This window comes from Otolemur garnettii, unplaced genomic scaffold (assembly GCF_000181295.1).
Source record: "Otolemur garnettii isolate 467f Iridium unplaced genomic scaffold, OtoGar3 scaffold00181, whole genome shotgun sequence".
NCBI classification, from domain to species: domain Eukaryota; kingdom Metazoa; phylum Chordata; class Mammalia; order Primates; family Galagidae; genus Otolemur; species Otolemur garnettii.
In genome coordinates, this window is record NW_003852576.1 from 1,501,780 (window position 1) to 1,508,755 (window position 6,976).

The 6,976-nt window shown below is 39.8% G+C and overlaps 1 protein-coding gene across 2 annotated transcripts in view; it reads right to left on the reverse strand.

Annotated features, from left to right (window-relative positions):
• RBM47 (RNA binding motif protein 47) overlaps positions 1 to 6,976 on the reverse strand; it is a 40,636-nt gene that overhangs the window by 28,362 nt on the left and 5,298 nt on the right. For both annotated transcript variants that reach the window (XM_023519595.1, XM_023519594.1), the window contains exon 2: positions 3,537 to 3,662. The gene's annotated coding sequence lies outside the window, so the exon portion shown is untranslated. The remainder of the gene's footprint in view (positions 1 to 3,536; positions 3,663 to 6,976) is intronic.

A 6,976-nucleotide genomic window follows, 5' to 3' on the forward strand; every position in this document is an offset into this window, starting at 1 on the left:
TCCCAAGTAGCTGGGACCACAGGCGCCCGCCACAACGCCCGGCTATTTTTTGGTTGCAGTCATCACTGTTGTTTGGCGGCCCGGGCTGGGGATTCGAACCCGCCACCTTAGGTGTATGTGGCTGGCGCCTTAGCCACTTGAGCCACAGGTGCCGAGCCTATACTGGGTTTTCTAATGTAATTACCTTGGTTAATAATTACCCCAGAGTAACATGTAGGAATGGAGCAAGGATACTGTCTTATGAGCTGTTTGTGTTAATCCTTGTTTATATTTTTAAAAAGAAAGAAGAGAAACCCCAAAACTTTTTAATGAGTGTTCCCCATTTGCACAAAATGTAGCAATATATGGTTTAAAATGAGGAAAGAGGAGCGAGCTTGTCAATTAAAAACTATTGAAATGCTAAATTTATGTATGACTCCTTTTTAAGGTGGAATCTGCAGATATTTGGAAAACTGAAGTTGCTGTATTTACTTCTAAGGAAAGATACTTCTTAAAAGGAGAAGGAAGGGGAGGGGAAGAGAACTAGTTTTCCCAGTTTCTATAATTAACCTAGGCAGTTAAAAATTAGTTGGAAATCATTAGAAGTTACATAGAAAGCAGAACTACATTAATTCAAGAAACACGTGAAATATGCACCCAGATTAAGAACGGAAAACAGAAAATACATATCCTGAGTTTTACCAAAACTACAGTATTTAAAATGAAGCACTCAAATGTTAGGAAACATATGATTTTCTGGGTGTATCAAACCCCTGTGATTACTGGATTTCTTTGCTGTCATTTACGTACTCTGAACTTCCATTGTGGGCACTTGGAGTTAATATTTCAATTGAAAAACTAACACACTGGCTCAATGCCTGTAGCTCAGGCGGCGAAGGTGCCAGCCACGTACACTGGAGCTGGCGGTTTCAAATCCAGCCTGGGCCTGCCAAACAACAAGGACAGCTATAACCAAAAAATAGCTGGGTGTTGTTAAGCCCAAGAATTGGAGGTTGCTGTGAGCTGTGGCACCATAGCACTCTAACCCAGGGTATGAGACTCTGTCTCAAAAAAAGAAAGAAAGAAAAGAAAAAGAAAAACTAACGTACCAGTAAAAACGGCCCTGTGTTGAGCTAATCATTTAGTCCCAGTCTCATGGGAAATACTGGATATTCTTTGAGTTAATAGAGTGTGAAATGACTTTAAGGCTTCAAGGGAAATATACTGTACCAGTCTTGCAAATTGTTTATAGAAACAATGGCCTATCTTATCCCATTTTGCATCAGAAATTTTAATTGGCTTAGTTATTTCCTTTTTCTCCAAATTCCTTTTATGGCAAAGAGAAAATGAGGACCTATTGCAGCCAGCATGGCTGAGGACACAAATCAGTCCCAGTGAAAACCAAGAGAGGGATGGGTTGGGTCGCAGTTTGCTGCACAGGTCCCGAAGTCAGATTTTAATAGATTTATCATCAATTTATTTGGAATTTGGGCACTTAGCCGCCAATAATGTTGGGAGTCTAACTGAGAATCTGCTTCGTGGAGTCCTAAGATTGTCAGTTGCATTCAAGTGGCGTTACTGTTGTTATCTCTCTGACCCCAGGAGAGCGGCCAGCCCCGTGCAGACCTTTGGTGTGAGGGGAGACACCTTCCACAGCCTGGGTTTCTTCTGACTGCCCAAGATCTACAAAGGAAACTGTAGACAGACCTTCATATTTTACATTTTAAGTACAACTAGGCTTTGTCCACAATCAAACAGAAATAGCACATCTGTTTGGGAAACACAGTTAGCACATAACTGTGTCTAATCTAGTTTTGTTTCTTAAAGGAGCATGAAGAGAGGTTTATTTTTGTATCATACAAACCATGTTTTTATCTCCTGTAGCCCACACGGTTCACAACCACATCTAGTGTGTCCTATCTCCGTTCCCCCTGCTACCTAAATACATGTTCCTACACAACCCACACATGCTCGTGCACACATGCTCCCACCCGCTTCTCCACTAGTCTGAAACACTATCTAGCTCTGTTATTCTTGGGGATTTCTTCAAGCATGTTTACATCAAAATTCTTGCTGATCCCAGGCAAAGCCTCCCTGCTATATTCTAGCTACAGGGGCCATCGGTTTCCCCAAATGCTTTCTTTCATCTGTCTGTTGGGAAACCACCTAAGCCTACTTCAGGAAGTAAAATAATTCAGAACAAATTTGGGGTGCAAAGATTTGTGTTGTTTACTTAACCAGCTGACACGGACCTTCACTGAGACTTGGTAGGAATGAAAAGTACATCCTTAAAAGAATCCTGGCCTTCCCTTACACTATGTACAAAAACTCACTCAAAATGGATGAAACCCTAAATGTAAAATCTCAAACTATAAAAATCTTAGAAGAAAATCTAAAGGGAAAGCTTCATGATATTGAATTTGGTAATGAATTACTGGATGACACCAATCAGAATTAAAAACTTCTGTTCATCAAAGGACACTGTCAAGAGAGTGAAAAGGCTTCCCATGGTGTAGGAGAAAATATTTGCAAACTGTATGCTTGATAAGGGATTAGTATCCAGAATATATAAAGAACTCCAATGATGACAACCAAAAAAAGCAAACAACCTAATTGAAAATGAGCAAAGGATTTAAATAGGTATTTCTCCAAAGAAGGTAGATACCCAATAAGAACATGAAAAGATGCTCAACATCATTAATCATTAAGGAAATACAAATCAAAGCCACACTGATATACTACTTCACATGTATTATAATAGCCACTGTCAAAAAAACAGAAGAAGTGTGAATGAGAATGTGGAGAGACTGAACCCTTGTTCACTGCTGGTCAAAATGTAAAATGGCACAGCTGCTATGGAAAATAGTAATGGTGGTACTTCAAAACAGCAGCAAAAACATAAGACACACCACCTGAACCAGCAATTCTACCACTGGGTATATGTCCAAAATAACTGAAAGCAAAACTCAAACAGATATTTGTACACTACTGCTCATAGCACTATTATTCATAATACTCCCCCCCCCCATGCAAACAAACCCAACGGCAATAGATGGAGGAGACTAACATGACAGTTATTTTTATCTCGTATAACAGGTAAGGAAATAGAAACTTAGAGAAGGTATGAGGATTGCTGAAAAACACAAAATACTATCCCACTGAATCCATTCTAGCTTGTACAAAGAACCCTTCCTTATGTCTCACACATTGAAAGACAGTCTGATTGAAACACTGTGGACCTCTTTTTGTGGGGGTGACTGGGCAGATTTATAAGCAACATGTGATTATTTTGGGGGTCGTAACTCCTAGGAAGATGCTCACAGATACATACAGAAGCAGCTGTTTTCCTGTAGGCTACAAAGATGTAAAAGTGTCCAAAAAGGTAAAGATTTATATCATGGGTTCCAAATGACTTAACATGTTGTATCTGGCACTAACGGTCCTCTATACGCATGCCGGGGATACATTGTCTACGCAGCAGACAACTTGGTTGATAGGAAAGAAAATTTATATTCTTCTTTAAGTGGAAAAGAAAAGATCCCAGGAGATGTACTCACCAAAAACTACCGATTTGCTTTGTCTGGTCCTTTGTAAGATGCAGAATGAGAGGATACAGGCAAATTCGGGCAGCTTGCTGGTGGCTCTCTAGAATTCAGTTTTCAGAGTGCCCTTTGAGGCAAGTCCTAGAGGGGGGAAAAACAGAAATGTTTTCTATTTCATATATGCATTAGAAATTGCGGGGGGGGGGGTTCATCAGAAAATGAGATACCATTACTCTGCAAACGAAGAAATGTGAGCCTTCATCCTATTCTAGAAGAAACAGGGACCAGTAATAAGAAAATGACCATTTCTCCCACTTGTTGCATTTTTTTTTCTAGTTTTTGGCCGGGGCTGGGTTTGAACCTGCCACCTCCAGCACTGGGGCTGATGCCCTGCTCCTTTGAGCCATAGGCGCTGCCCTCACTTGTTGCATTTTTCTCTCTGCCTTTTTAGAGCACACAGGACTTCGACACGGACAGAATGTTTAGGAAGGAATACAGACGTAGCCTGTGTTTTATACTTATGATCCCATTAAAAGATGAAGTAGGGCCCTATGGAGAAAATAATATCTAGCTCATGGCCTCCAAGCCCGTTGGGGGCTTATGCTACATAATCACTAACAGTTCATCACAGTTTTCCTACAGATTTCAGAGGGGGTCCCCAAACCCACTGAAACAAGTATTCTAGCTATCCACTATCAGAGTTGTCATGAAAGAGACTTATCCTGCCCCCAAATATATCCCTAAGACTCTTTTGAGGATGTTCTTTGTATGGAGAGGCCTATGAAAACTACAATTTGAGGTTCCAGTATAATCTTAAAAGTCATGATATAGAAAATATTCAAATGAAAAGGATTTGAAAGTTCAAGACAAAGTTGATTTCAGATGAGGCATTAAAATATATCCTAAGGGTGGCACCTGTAGCTCAGGCGACTAAGGCGCCAGCCACATACACCAGAGCTGGTGAGTTCTTATCCAGCCCAGGCCTGCCAAACAATGACAACTACAACCAAAAAATAGCCGGGCGTGTGGTAGGCACCTGTAGTCCCAGCTACTGGGGAGGCTGAAGCAAGAGAATCGCTTAAGCCCAGGAGTTTGAGGTTGCTGTGAGCTGTGATGCCACAGCACTCTACCCAGGGCGATAGCTTGAGGCTCTATCTCAAAAACAAACAAACAAATACTAAAAACAACTGATATATATATCTCCTAGGCACATCATTTTATTTTTACTTTAAATGTGGAAATATAATCTGCCTGATTCTCTCAACTGCTGACAGTCCTCATCAAGCCATCTGAGCTCCAAACGACTTGTAAGTGTCCAGATGTGTAAGATTCAGTACGGCACAGTGGGTGCAACACCAAACTGGGAGACAGGCGGGTAGTTTTAACTCTAGCTCTGCCAGGCCCTGTTCTGTGATTTTAGGCAAATCTTTTCATCTCTCTGAGCCAAAGTTTGCTTCCCTGAAAAAATAAAAGAATTGGACTATCAGTAGTTTTCACACTTTTTTTTTCTTCTTTTTTCTTTCTTTTTTTTTTTTGGTAATAGTACCCTTTCTTCCACCAAAAATCTAAGTAGATACAGAAGCACATAAAACCAATAAAACAAGAGCTGGCTGAGTGCAGGTAAGGGATTAAATGTGTGTGTGTCGGGGGGGAGGCAGAAGGGTGCCTCTAGCTCCATCATCCTTTGTGGTCCAGTGGGAACTCTATAGGACCTTTAGAATTCCATAGAGCATAATTGGAAACTTCTGAATTAAATGGTCTCTAAAGTCAGTTATGGCTCAAAATTATTCTGCCTTAACTATCTTCATATTGGAATGACGACTTGGAGCTCTGTGCTGTTTGTAAGCTTATGGAATTACAAACAATGCTTAACTATGATCTAGGTTTGATCCTTATTTATCAATGATTTTCTTTCCAAGAAAAGGTACACCCTCAAACAAATCATAGAGCAATGCTCCCATGTTGACTGCAGCACCATTTACAACAGCCAAGTGTTAGAATCCCCCTAAGTGTCCATCAACAGGTGAATGGATAAAGACATTCTGGTACATATACACGATGGAATATTACATACCCACAAAAAAGAATGAAGTCCTGCCCTGAGAAAGAACCTGGATGGAAGCGGAGAACATTGAGTGAAATACGCCAAGCACAGAAAGACAATCTCACGTGGTCTCAATCATATGTGGGAGCTAAATACTAAAAACAATTGATCTCATAGAGACAGTGCGTAGAATGATGGTTACTGGCCTCTAGGAAGGGAAGTGGGAAGGGGAGGATAACATGGGGTTAGCTAATGGGGGCAAAAATGTAGCTAAGTAGTCGGATAGAATAAACAATATTTGACAGTACAGCAAAGTGACTATAATCCATGCTAAACTTATACTTTAAAATAATGAAAAGTGACCCTACAAGGTTCCTAACACAAAGAGATGATAAATGCCTGAGCTGATGGGTACCCCAAATACCCTGATGTCCTGAATTCACATGATAGGTCTCCATCAAAACATCACATGTGCTCTGCAAAGATATACAACATTATTGTGTGCCTATAATAATTAAAAAGAAAAAAATCACAGAGCAAAGGCTGCTAACCAATTTCTCAATGTATAGTCTTCACCCAACTTTGTGAAAAGGTAATTCCCTAAAGGCTACATCCTAGATAATAGCTAATAATCAATATCACGGTGTTTGATAAAAACTATGACAATGAACACGCAGATTACCAAAAGGTATGTCATGAAGCTGATGACATACTGTGAAGAAAAGAGACTAAAATTTAGATTGCTGGATCACTCATTTACCAGATAAGCAAATCTGGACAAATTTATTCAACTTTTCTGAGCCTAAGTTTTCACATCCATAAAATGGAGATAACTTTTAGTCATACTATCATGGAGAAGAGAGAAAATATGTATAAGCACCATTCCTGGCTCATATTATTTGTGCAGAATTATGAATTTTCACTCTTTCTACAATGGTAATATTTCCCTCTTTAAAATGTCATATCAAGGCAATAGATGTATAAACTTCATAAGTTGAAAGTAAATTATAAATATGTAATGAAACACAGAAATTGTACAGTTCTGTGTTGTATCACAGAGAGAAAAAAGGATCACTGATGTGCCTCTCATGGCTACTCAAAGGACAGAAAATTTCCAGAACTTTCCAGAATGACTCCTAACACAATCCATTTTATACATTTTTAAAATATTGTTCTATTATTTTGCCACAAAAACCTCCAAACAAAACCCATTTGCCATGTTTCTCCTGTGGCTTCACATTCCCCTTGAATGTTGGGTACCCCGGGGCACCCGGTTTGAGAAGTTGAGTTCTAATGTAAACCCTTGATTTTACGACAGAAGAAACAGTCTTACCGAAGGTCACACAGTAAGTAGGAAATACGTTTATTGGTTAGATTTGTGGGGCGGTTCCCAGAGAAATGAATTGGCTTC